The sequence below is a fragment of the Cryptomeria japonica genome, chromosome 7 (assembly GCF_030272615.1).
Source record: "Cryptomeria japonica chromosome 7, Sugi_1.0, whole genome shotgun sequence".
NCBI classification, from domain to species: Eukaryota; Viridiplantae; Streptophyta; class Pinopsida; order Cupressales; family Cupressaceae; genus Cryptomeria; species Cryptomeria japonica.
The window spans coordinates 204,845,839-204,860,559 of record NC_081411.1 but is presented as its reverse complement, the minus strand read 5'-3'; positions in this window follow the sequence as shown (position 1 = coordinate 204,860,559).

Sequence of the window (14,721 nt, the reverse complement as noted above, 5' to 3'; positions counted from 1 at the left end):
CCTTCTTGATTACAAAGCATATTTCATCCTTATATTTGTCAACAATATTTTGTGATAATCTAATTCTTTTCTTCATTTTGGTTTTAAGTGCTTGAAAGAAATCATGGATATTGTTTTCTTTATCTTCTCCCATATTATTGAATAGTTTTGTTAGTTGTTTACCTATGAGTATATCATAACCAAGTTCTTTGTAGCCTATACCGGGAATCTGTTTGGTTATATGTAGCATCAAACATACTAGCAGATTTCCAAATTTAAAAGTTCCTTTCTTGTCCTTCTTAATCTTGCCTATGTTGTCAATTAATTTGTCCTTCAACCACTCACATACATCAATCTTCACATTATCTGTGACCATATCATAAGCACTCTTAATGCACAAGCTTGAGACTGAATTGAGTGTATTTACATGAGCAACTTTATATCCTAATATCATGCTAATAAATCTCACATTAATATTTGTTACATCATTTACTCTTAAGGACCTTCTGTCGGATGTGGCACCACCTAGGTTTATAACTAGGTCATTGGAGACCTTTTTAGTCTTGTCTAGCCTTTTACCGATGGTCAGTAATCCTGTGACTGCTTTCATAGCTTCCTTGGTGATTTTGTGAATTGCATCTAACCAGAAAAATTCACCATGTACCCTGCTTAAGACTATCCTAATCACATCCTTGGGGAATTTAGGAATGCTAAGGATCTCTGTAAATCCTAGGGTTTAAATGATCTTATGTTCATCTTTTACATTGCTAGATTCATCACATATGATAGTTTTAAACATGGTTTTAATCTCTTCATCTCCTAGTTCCTCAATGTTGTAGTGAATGTAAATTCTGGGGTCTTCAGCATAAACAACTCCCTTAGGAATTTGAGAAAAAGCACCTAAGGTATCATCTTTCTTTGCTACTTCGGGAACTAATTGAAATATGGGCCTAGGTCTTTTTATAACTTCAACAATAGTAGGGTTTGCTATATATTCAAGTGCAGGGGTGGATGCCATGATAAAATACCTTTTACTACCTTTAGGATGGATGATTGCTTGAAGTGTTCTTGCCTCTTGCTCGAAATGTCTTAGCTCAGAATCTTTGCGCTCTTCGTAGGTTTGAAATCTCGGTGAAATGAAATGGAGCCAAAACCTCAAATTTATAGTGTCTTTTTGCCATCTACCACATTAAATGCATGCTGGTTAAGTATTCACTTAACATTGTCTACCGGTAATAAGTAATTTCCAACTTCTCATCTCTAACTGAGGGAATAATAGCATATGTGTCATTAGATTGCCAAACCCTGAAGGAAACTTTCTTCAATTAGATGAAGAACTTCCTACCGGTGGAGCACTGCTCTGTCCTACCGGTGAAGCATCACTTTGTCCTGCTGGTGAAGCATTGACTAGTTCTACTGGTGGAGGAGTATTCCCAATATTTAGATCAACTTTTCTAATCCATTGTTTTGAGAATTCTTTCTTAGCCTCTTCAACTTTTTCTTTACCTTTCAAGCTAGAACTTTTGTTGTCTACTGGTGATCCTTTACTTCTACACAATTTTGTAATAATCTTGTTACATGCATAACAAGTTACATTATTCTTCTAAATAGCTTTCCCATAACCTATGTTGATTTGTGTTCTGCATTGATTACATAAATGTCCAAATCTTCCACAAACATAACATTTCACATTCACTTTGCAATTTTCAGAGTTGTGACCAACTTTGTTGCATTTTGAACATTGACCGGTGGGTGTGTTGATATTTTGATAATTTCTACGTCTACATTCATTTTCTCTATGACCATACTTCTTACAGTTAAAGCATTTTCCATTAAATTTATAAGCATTAGGTTGTCTTACTAGTTTGTTGTGATCCTAAGTATTTGTAGTATCGGAGCTTTTACCAACTTCAAAGCCAATTCCTGAAGTGTCACCCTTAGGTTTTTGATTCTTCAGCAAGGTGCCAAGTTCCTCTGAGCTTTTCTTGAGTTTTTCTTTATGTTGATTTGCAGTTTCTAGTTCTCTTTCGAAGACCTCTTTCTGTCTCATCAGTTCATTGGAGTCATTCTAAGTGTGCATCAGATTTGTCTTTAATAAATCATTTTCATAGCTAAGTCTTGTGTTTTCATTTGCTACATCACTTAGTCTTCTGGACAATTCTTCTTCATTCTTATTCCTATCCTCAATTTATTTACAAAATCTTGTAGTCATATCCTGCATCTCATTCTTTGTTGTCATGTTCTCCAGTTTCAGCTTGCTTAACTAATAATTAAGTGATTACTTTTCATCATTCTCATTTTGCATCTTTTCACAAAGTTCTCTTCTCTTATTTCTTACAATAGTAAGATTTTCTTGAAGTGCCTGAATGATATCCTGAGCTGCCTTTAAATCATCTTCTAGTTTGATATTTTTCAATTTTTTTGTATCATAGTCTGAGAGAGCTCCTTCAAGTTGCTTCATTAGATTTTCCATCTTTACCGGTGTCAAGATCTTCCTCAAGCTATTAGGCTTCTGAAAATAGAGGACCATGCTCTAATACCAATTCTTAGGATTCCCACAGATACTGAGAGGGGGGGGTGAATCAGTATCTAACCGGTATATAGAATTTCTTATCTTAAAACATGCAGAACATATTATAACAGTGTATTGGTATGCAAGAAATAATGAAATAAACATAATTAAAAACATCCACATGAAAAGCACACCATGACACAAGGATTTAATGAGGAAACCCAGTGTGGGAAAAACTTCGGTGGGATTTGTGACCCACAATATCCACTTACTGGCCAATAAGAGAATATTACTTACAAGAGGGGCTTGCACATGCAGGAAGGCCAACTGCCTAGAGCTCACTGCTCAATGGGAAGTCTCACTGACTTACAATGTGGATTATACAAATCCAATATCTTGTACTACTTTACAATAGCATCTATAATGCCTGATCTAGTACCAGTTGCTGCTCTGCTTCTTACATAAACCCTTTAACCTATATTTCGCATAATAGGTCTGCCTTAATATCTCGCTTACATCACTTTCTTAACTTCCTTACAAAATGCCTACAATGATCTCTTTTATATATAAGAGTCATTTTACAACATGCCAAGTCGGCTTACAAAGTTTTTACAATAATAAACAAAATATAATATAACAAAATCTTGTCGGCCTCTGTGCAGGTATACTTCTTTTCTTTGTGCTGGTGCTGGTGTCTTGAGTGCTGGTGTAGATTGTGATCATTGATGTCAGTGAACTATCTTGCCGGTGTAATACCTTGCCGGTATAATGCCTTGCCGGTGTCATAGGATTGTAAGGTTGCCATCAATGACAAAACCTTCAATCACCTACAATTTATCATTGGAGTGTGCATATGCCAACACATTGGAGTGATAAATAATATGAACAATAGTCCTACCTTTACCAATCAATGTTTCAAATGCAACAACTTTGTTCATAAGTCAAATATGTGTAGAATGATGATCAATTTATAGAATAAGAGATGTTTTGCATGTGGGATGTTTGGACATATATCTAACAAATGTAGGATGAGACCAAATCATATGAACTTTAGGCCTATGCAGATAAATATTGCCTATCATGCATGCAATAAACTAGGTCATATTTCAAACCATTGCAGAAGTAGGAATGCATCAGTGAATAAGAATAGATTAGACAAGAAAGGAAAATAAAAGGTAGATGAAATCAAAGATCAACATAAAAAGACATGGGTTAAAAAAGGAAGATCAAAATCTGCAGAATGGCTCCACACCTGAATCCCGTGATGGAACCTCATCCGGTGACTAGAGCTTTTTGGCCTTAGGAAAAGATTTTCATGCAGATTAGTAGAACCCCCTTCTAGAGATTTGTAATTGGTTTTGAAAGGTTGTAGAATATTTAGATTGAGCATTAAAATGATATCCAAAAGATTTGTAGCAGTTTGACAATCTGATGAATGAAATGATGCAAAGTAAGGTAACCGCAAGCTTTAAAGTTGAGCATTTATTACAACTCAAAATTAGGTTAAAAGGGAACTTCAAAGGTTTATTCCTCAAAATGTGATTGAGAGAAAAGATCAGAGTTGAAGAGTGAAAGAGATTTGATAGCAAAACCAAGCTTGAAGCGATCATTCAGCAATTTTCTACACCCAGTTGAGAATCTAGAGGTATTTATCTATTCACAAGATATTTTTATAAAAAACCTAAAATCATCATGCAATCTGCATCCAGTATTTCTACTCCTCTAGTAGTTGATATTTCCGAGATGGCAAGGCCCATTTTAAAAAGTTATCCTTTCAAATCGGTTGAAGATGATCCAGAAAGAGAGTTTTCTTCTATTTTGTAAGTTGTTATTAACAATGAATATATCATGGCATACATTCACTATGATATTGAAGAACTCAACAATGCAGACATGCTCACACTCTACAACAAGCATATGGCATATAATCTTGGGAATTTGAAGTCAGAATACAAGATTCTTCATGACCAGGGTTTCACACAGTTCATCCATTTTTTGGTATTTGATGAACCAAAATGGGTCCGGTACATTCTCAGCAAAGTTCATGATGACTTTATCTCACTGGAAAGACCACTTAAGATCACAAAGTAGGCCATTCAGGAAGTCGCATGCTTGAGTGCAACTGGTGAGATTGCTAGCCTGAGGATAGTGCAGAATACCACTATGGCAGTTATTACCAGTTCTCAATATGATAATTGGTCAATGACAATCAATGATATAGTTAAGAATGATGTGAGACTTGCCTCAATGGTGGTGGGATACAAAGTATATCAATCTAGTAGGTAGGATTAAGTCCCTAATACAACAATATTCACTGGATATCAGATGTTGAAGGAGGATAAAAGGTGTGATCTTTGTTTGGTACTTTTAAGTGAATTTTTAAGAAACTTGAAGAAAATAAAACAAGACAAGACACATGCTTTCAAGTTTGGATCTTAAATTGTGTACTTAGCTCTATATTTACTAAATGAGATTCTTAGTATTGATAAACTCTAGTGGGTCTATGACAAACTAGTGGCATTGAAAATTAAGGAAAGGTTGTTGGGTATAGGTGACAATACAATGATAATATATACTTTATGGGGCTATTTCAAGAACTTCCAAGCCTCTATGAAAGCCAGAGAAAGAATTCCTTAAGGGATAGTAGAGAACTATGAGTAGAATATGGTTGATAAAGATCAGTGCCATATGGAGGTAGTTGAGTTGAGGACAACCTAGATCATTCCCATGGGGTATGAGGTTGATGCTATCATGCTTGATGCATATGCGCAATACTTACTATGTCGACTTTTAGATCAAAAGGAGAAGAGATTTGGAACATTCCAAGAAAAGGATCGAGACTTGCATAAAAAAATCACTCAATCTAGAAGGAATAGGAAATTAAGAAAGGAGGTCAAGGAACTTGAAAAAAAAAAGGGTATAACTAGAGAATCAATGAAGAGAGCAAGGGAGAAAAAAATTCTGAAGGAGTAAGATGTGGTGAAGCCACAAGCTAAACTAACTCTTCCAAAGCAGCCCAAGGCCAAGCCTACCAAATATACACCTACCCCCAATGTGAATAAACTAGTACCTCCACCTAAGCCTAAACCAACAATATTTACTGGTGGAGCTGAGAAAAGGAAGAAGGAGAAATCTACAAGACAATATACTACAACAGAAGAGGTAAAAAGGTCGGATGAAGAGGTAAGGAAACTAAAGAAGACTGCCACCTATGCAAGGCTAGTCTGAAAACCTACATCCAGTGATTATCCTCCTGTTAAGAAAGTTGTCTCAAGGAGAGCCATCCAGAAAGGTTAGAGTCAGAAAGAAGAAGAAATCTGAAATAAATTAAGCTCTTCAATTTGGTATCAAGCTCTTAAATCCAGTAAAATAGAAGGAATATTTAACATTGTGCCCCCATTGACTCAACAACGGTTAATTTATGAAATTTTGAAAGATGGTGATTTGGAAAATGTTTCTATATATTATGAGAATTTTGAGGATAAAGACCAATGAGTAGTAGAAGAAGTAATTGCAAAGTATATAGATAAATTCTATAGGGTCTTAATAGTGTTATCATCTATGATCCCCAAGAGTTTGTATGACATTTTGGATGCAAGGAGACATACAACTTCACTTGAGGATGAGAGAATTAGGGAATATGTGCTAGTAAATATATCTTTTGTTATTTCTAGAGAAATCACTCGTTTACTAAAACTTACCAAGGATAGATTCGGAAGCAAGGGAAGGGTAAATAAGATTATGATAAGAAAGAAAGATGTGGTCATAAAATAAACTAAAATAAATTTCATTTTTTGATTGAACAGAGAGTTGATGTAAACCCAAAAGAATCCTCTCAAGAAAAATCTATTCTGGAAGAGAAAGAAGCAATCTCTAGGCCTAAGGATACTCCATCTATCCCGAATGTTCTTGTAGATGTTCCTGATGGACAACAAGATCAGTCATCTATGGATCTGATTGAATGGGAAGGTCCAGTTCATGCCTCTGATAATCAAACAGTGGATAACTCTAGTGATGCTACTCATGATCCTCCTAAGATAGAAATAATTATAGATAGGACAATTGATGAGTTGGCTGAAGCGAGGAAGACCAAAGATGATGGCAAAGAGGGTTAAAAGGATAAAAAATTTAAAAATATGAAGGAGAAGGGTGAAGGGAAAATTGTTGAACCTCCAACAACCATGTCAAAAGCCACCATCCCTGATAAAGGAAAACAAAATGCAGTTGAGGATGATCTTTCCCATGGTCTGGTAGAATTAAGCACTATATCCCCTCTTCAAGCATTAAAGTTGGCCACCCTTACATAGATCAAGGCCAATGAGGACTTACTCAAGTCCGCATCTAATTTGAAAGAGATCATATCTTTGGCAATTGTAGTTTTGGAGAAATTTTTGCCCAACCTGAAGTAGATTTCAAATGACTCACCATCTGGTAAACATAAAAACAAGTTGAATAAAGTAGAATCTAATTTTGTATCATTAGAGAAAGCTATAGGTATAAAGGTTTTAAATAAGTTCAAAGAGATGAGGCTTCAAACCTATTTGAATACAATTTAAGCTCATAAGGAATTTTTGAAGATGGTGGTGAAGACTGTAGAGGATGCATTAGATGAAGGTGGTAAAATATTCAAATCATGTCTAGTTTTATCCATTTACTATGGATATTGATAAGCAAATAAGAGATCTTGAAGGAAGCTAGCAAGTATTGGTCATTCATTTGCCCATCATTCAATTTTTCCAAGTTCCCTTGAAGCTCAATGGATCTTTCTGATAAAATAAAAGGATTGAACAAAGAAAAAGAGAAAGTGTTAAGTAGAGTGGGATAACTAAGAAGTTTGATCACTCCTAGATGGACACCTTACTTGTAACTCAGCAGGATGCAATCAATGCTTTAGGTAAATAGCTACGATCTGATCTCAAAGGAATTGTAGTCCATGCATACACATATAGTGCTCTAATTAATGTTTTAGATTATTTCCTGAGAGGATGGAATTATTACTTGACATCCTTGAAGGTCACTTCTACAACCATTTTTAAATTCATGTAAATTATTGCATTCATGTGTACATAAGTTTTGGCAGATCCCTACCCTTTGCCATTCATGTTAAAGGGGGAGAGAGAGTTGGAGAGAGCAGTGAAAAATCATGCTTATTCTTAGGGGAGCCAATTGAGTGTATAGAATTTAGATTGTCGGATTGCTTGCAGTTTTTGGAGAATTTTTTAGAGCATTGCCATCAATGCCAAAGGGGGATATTGTTGGCATAAGACACTATTTTGGTGATGCTACTGTGGAGAATTATGTTGTATGGTTCATGAAATTTCTTAGGAGCTTTCATTGATGGAAGCTCAGCCTATTGATCTTACCTGGTATGGGGTTTTGGATATCTGGATGTCCCGAGAATGTCTTTAGTAAGTTTTGGTATAAGTCTATCAGTGTTACTTAGTGTACAGTGTTGGTAAGAATTTATCATTTCTCATGATGTTTTTTTAGTCCCAAACATCTAATTTAAGTTTATTATGGGAAGTAGATTATCATGCAATACAAGATCCTTCGATGTTGTCTCTTAAGCATGTTAGAAGGTCCAATATCTGGGAGAGCAGTAAAATAGGGTTATCTTCATTATTAATGATGTATTGTGTGGACTGGATTCCTTGAGGTTATTTTGGTGGTTGTTGGCAAGTTTGAGGTAATTGGACTAAATTATGGAAAGTGTGTGATCATGTATTTTAAATAGGAAACATGGTTTTGTAAAGATTTGAGTTGACTTGAAGATACATGTTTTATATTCTGATATTTTGGGAAGTTGACTTGTGGGACATCATTTTTGGTTGTGCGGATATATAAGATCGATCTGGTTAATACATTTGTGTATGGATATGATGTGTGACATGATTTTAGGAGAGATTGAGCATAATGTCACATGTGCACCTTGAATTTAGTGGATTTGGTAATCAGTAGCAAGACAGAGCAGAGCATTTTATCAAAACAGTATAACTGATCACTTTATGCCTAACCAAAACTATTTTTTGGCATAGTTAGATGCTCTTATTCATGTCAATACTCATTATAATCATTTTGTATTAGCCTATAAATAAATGAGACCTCCTTTGGGTTGTATCCCTCTTATGATTGTGTAGTGAGCTCTAGGTAGTGTGCCTGGATGCATGTGCATTCCCCTCATAGTATAATAATATTGTGGGTTAAAATCCCACCATGGTTTTTCTCTTTTTGGGTTTCCACGTAAAAATATTGGTGTTATAGTTATATGCATATTTTCTTTGTGTTTCTACATTTCAGTTTCTTACTTTTCCATCCAATGGTTAAAGAATAATATTAACAAATTTATAAATACTGTAACTTTTATTCCCCCCTTCTTAGTGTTCATTGATTCTAACAACTTCAATGTGTGCTTCTTGTCTTACTTGATCTGCTTAGGGTTCTTTATCAGCTCACTTTCGAGCAATTCAAACAAGTCATATTTCTTGTTCTCCTTAATCATTTCATATACAACATAAATAGTTGTTCTAGACATAGAGGAATCCCTGCTAGAGTGGTATATCTTATACCTTATCACCATAGAATAAAACTTAATATCATACTCCAGAATATCATTGATTATCATGGCTCTTTGATCAAATTTTGATCTGGATGCATCTGTAACCATTTGGTTCTTTACAACCTCCAATATCAATAAGTCACTAGTTGAGCACAAACTAGTAATAGCTATAATAACATTCTTTGTGATCTTGTTAGGCTATTCTAACAACATAAATTCATCATGCATCCTACAATGTATGTACCAGACCCACTTTGGTTCATCAAACATCAAAAACTTGACATATTGCTCAAAAACCTTTTCCTCCATAGATTAAATTTTTGGGTTTTAGACTACCAACCTTATCTATCATCTACTTGGTGTATACATTCAACATTTGTGTGCTTCCTAGCTCCTCAATTATAGTAGTCACTAGTGAGGAAGGACGTTAAAGAGATTAATCTAGACTGGTCAGCAAGAGTAAACATAATGGAAACACAAAGATATGATGGAGTCCATGTAGAACAAATTGTTTTATTGCATGGAGTTGATTACATCCAACTGATAACAACTGGGTTACAACATACCGACTCACAAGCCTAGTAGAACATACAGAATAGGTCACAACCCAGACCTTGAATCGTGAAATATATCTTTTACGAATAGTCTAGCTACTTGATTCTCTAATTGATTACATTATAATGTGAAATTATAATTATATATATATATATATATATATATATATATATATATATATATGTCAATCTAAAGGATCTAGTCGGCAAGGGATCAAAACCCAAAGAAAAAGACCTAACATGTAAAATAACAAGGTCAGCCTCTACGAAGAGATTCCTTTGAAAAATCCAAAGGATGAAATGTAGATCACGAAAAAAGGTCAACCACATGCCAAGGAACATTGAAATCAATGCCAAAGGCTCTGGAAGCTTCAAGAGGGGTTTCAGTAGATCACTAAAATAGGTCCAGGCAACCAATACCAAAGGACTGACATGGAAACTGGTAGTGATATTTTGCTAGAAAAATGATCCAAATGCGATGCAGTCTGGAAGCAAGAAAGATGATCAAGTCTTCAAGTAGAATCCAACTCCACAGGATCCGGTGAGCCAAAACCGTGACACACAGAAAGGAAAATTGAAACTACAAATAGAAAGAAAAAAAAAAAGGAAAATGTTTTTGGTTGATTCAAGATTTCTATGAACTTGGTGTTGAACACAAGATGCCACTGAGAGAGGGGAGGGGGTGAATCAGTGATTTCCAAAATTAACCCTTTTCTATCCTATGTGTGTATACCGGTTAACTGATCTAACATAAAGAAAACATACCGGTTAGATGGAAGGATAACAAAAATGCAACCACACATAAAAGAGACATCTCATAACACTAGATGTATGTGGAAAACCCAAGATGGGAAAAAACTCAGTGATAAATGTTGTTGGAGACTACTGCTCCAACCCAGCCTCATAATGAAGCATTTGGTTAAAACATTTAGGGCACCAACCAAAGGATTACCACCCTTTCTTTAGGGAACCAACCCAAAGAGAACCAACCCTTGATTATAGGGAACCAACTCAAGGAGCACCAACCCCTGCACTGACCTCCAACTCAGTGATTACAAAATCATATTTTGAACAAAAGTAATTTCTCTGTTACAAAAGAATTTGTAACTCTTATGCAAATCTCTCCACTAATTCTCCTCTATCCAATTCTTAGTTAGTTCTCTACTCACCTTCTCACTACTGAAATATTATCTCCTATTGCAACTCACTCTCTGCTGGAACCTTACCGGTTCAACTTCTCCTTCTTCTCTATGCGTTCTTCTCTCTTCCAATTCTCCTTGTTCTCTGACACTAATAGTCTTCTTCACTCCATCAAATATCCACTATCCGACTGCTGTAATTTCTTGACTTATCAGTCCTCTTCATTGCAATATTCTCTACAATCTTCTAGACTGATTCATTCACCACCGGTGCACTCCTCTATCAGACTTAATGCAGACTAGTAGTTAATTCCCTCTTGACGGTTGAACTCTTATAACCAGTTCTCTCTCTCACACACTCAGTCTCTTCTCTGATTGTCGTTGAGCACTTGAATAATCAGCTATCTTCACTAACTTTTCTCTCTCATACTACAACACCAACTACATCTTTGTTTTGCATTCTTATAGCTAGGATTTCCCGCCTAAACATGAGTTCAAATAGATGCGGTTAGGGTTTTCTCCATGCACTGAATCTACATCATATTTATTCTTTGATCATCATGAGATGTCATATCCAATATGATATCATGTCCTTGATTGATGATCTAGACCCCATCAATGAGCATCACCATTCAATTTAAGTTGTGATTCATGTCTTCTATCTTTAGTCATTTGTAGCATAATTTTTTGGCCTTTTCTTTTATTAATCACATGCATGATGCGGTTTAATTCATCCACTTTGATTTTCTTGATCAATCTGTCCTAGATCTTTGTTGTTCACTAAATCTTGAGCCACAAACCTCTACCATCATTCCTCAAGCTTTGTAGTCATTATTAAAAGTTGGACTAGTCGCCAACGACCTCACCGAAACACCACACCGATATTTGCATGCATGCCACTTTACCTTCAGGTGGCACCTTTGTCAACATCCACCTTGGATCACTATGTTGGTCTAACTTGGTCACCGACCAATAGCACAACCAGCTTCATCTACCGGTTTACAGACTGCCAGTTATACTCTAATCGGTCTGTCTTTACCCTTGTACTTTGCTTGTCTCCTAGTGGAACACCTAAACTGGTCAACACACTTTCCAACCTACCTCATGCACAACTTCAACAAATGGGATCCTTTTGCATCTGCACTTTGTCAGCTTTACCGGTGAACATACTTACCAATAACCGTCTTGATGACACCATGTCAACCTTCAACAAATTTCACCTATCTGCATCTATGGCAACACCTTTCTCCATATTCAATCTGGTTGCACTCTTTGTCTGAAACTACTCAACCTTTCCTTATTCATCATTTGACTAGTTCTCCTATCAATTGGTTTGTCAAAGTGACAAACATATCCATCCTTCTCTGTACCAGCACCTCATCATGTCTACCCTTGTAGATCTGGCACACATCCATGATCTCATGCATCTAAGGACACTTAGTGTTTCACTAGTTGATTCGATGTGAGCCTTCAAATACCTTCCTTTAACTCATCTATCTTATCTCAGAGAAATATGATGCATTCCATGCATAAAAGGAGATGAGATCCACTTACTGGTGGGAGTGGATCCTTGTAAGTTCATTCTTCTTCTGACATTGCACTGGAATTTCTTAGCTAACATTGACAATATACATCTTCAATCAGATACACATGATTTGATTGAGAACACTCACTGTCAGACTTCTCTTAATCCAATGGGAGTCCTACAAATTGACATCCAATAGTATAGTGGTAGCCTACACATACTTCACCTCCAATGTTGATGTGATTTTTGTAACATTCCATCTCTTCATCACAATCAACATTCTAGCATCTTGATCTCTTGTAGGTTGGCAATAATGTACTACCAACATGTCACTTACCAGTCTTATACCATACTAGTCTCCAGTCCATGTCTTCAACACAAGTCAACACTAACTTGTTTATTGGTGACTCCAATGGCCATTTGTTGGATGTCACTCTCTTCCTTACCGGTGAACTACTAAGCTAGGTGACATCAAAGACATTAATTTTGGTATGCATCAATGACAGCACTACACATACATCTCCCATACCCATTGCCATCCTATACCAGTTGACATCAATGACAACACAATGTCAACAATCTCTTCCTTTGGCATTGATGTCAACACATGTAGTATTCGACATACTATAGATTCACTTTCTCCCCCTTTTTGTGCTCCATGAATTCTCACACATGTAGTATGCTGCATACTATATAATCTCTCTTCCCCTTTGACAACAATGGCAAAAGGCACTGGCAGGGTTTCTCTCCTCTCATGTCTATTGGGCACTGATAGAGTTTTATCTCCTCCTTTTATTCTACTAGATGCTTCTCCTCTTTTGACCATCATAAATTTCATCCTTTCAAACCACAACATTTGAGATGGAAGGCTCAACCACCAACTGACACCAATTGATCAGGACCCAAATGTATATACAAACCAGAACCTTATTGCATATACAAGTTTGAAACCAATTGAAGGCACATGTGTTAGTGAATGAAACATACCTTCCGGTCAGACTGCATCATCACCCCTTGATATGAAGAAGCCATTTTGAGCCCAAGTTTCTAATAAAACTCAACCACCAACTGACACCAATTTCTTAGCACCCAAATGTATATAGAACCCAGAACCTTATTGCATATACAAGGATAAAACCAATTGAAGGCACATGTGTCAGTGAATGAAACATACCTTCCAGTCAAACTGCATCATCTCCCCTTGATATGAAGAAGCCATTTTGAGCCCAAGTGTTGAGGCTAATATTGATACCAATTATATCTCATCTGATACCAAATGGATGTTATCCCGTGTAGGTAAATCTCCCTCTTTGAAAGGACCATTCTCAGTGGTCCAGTTGTGATTTCAATACTAGTACAACCATAGACACTTACACACCCTCTATATCCAACAAGTCTGATACAATTCAAAAAAATGGTTGTCAACTCCCCCTGAGTCATACATCACAAGTCCTCATTTGTTTGTTAGGTTCTAAGGTGGAGCCAACTAGCACCATATACTGGTTTAGCTGTGCATATGTAATAAAATGATGATCTTTCAGCTCTATTATACTCATCACAACTTATGACATGATCCTAGATGTACACAATGCCATACAATGTCTCTATCATGCCATAAGTAAAACTGGTTAGCCCACAAAGGATGCATGCATGCAAGATCAACTACTGGGACAACATATGTCATTTAGGACTTTTCCAATACCATTTGAGACATAATCACCTCAATCCATGTTTCCTAAGTTAATGCAATGATCTTGAACCTCATTGTCTTATATAACCTATAGATACTGGTTAGTATACATGTCGGTAACATACTGCATAGACCGGTTTCCTTCACCGGTCCATCATCTCTACTAGAGAACCTTCCTCTAAATCATATCTTCTTGTTTCAATTTTCTTCTGATCTCATTTTTAATTTATTCATCCATTAACACATGTAGACCATGATCCATCCCTCATGTGTAGGTGTGTATCCAAGGCAACCACTACATACACTTCCATCTCATCTTCTTCCTTTACCGACAACAAATAAACCTCTTATCTACCCATTTTCACTATAGGGGTGAATAATATGATCAATGAGTAATTCCCCCTAAGGTTATGCATCTCCTTTAAGCCTTAGGAGATATCACTTGTGCATTGAATGCATAGTGTTGGTCCATGGTCCTACTCTTCTTTCTTCCTCAATAACTGCATGTTCTCATTCTTCTTCCCATTTTCAGTCCTGGGAGTAGGTCTTACTTTATTTTTTTTATTGGTCCTTGCTCTACTAGATTCTTCCACATAACCACAAGCATTGTTGTAAAATAAAATAGTGTTCATGCCATACGCATGATTGCAGGACCTTCTGTTAAACTAGTTTGACCATCTTCTTCTAGTCATGTTATTGTAATCAGATACCAGAACCTGTGGACCACTTGATCTTGTAGGGACATTTGTCCTTTGATTTCATGCAG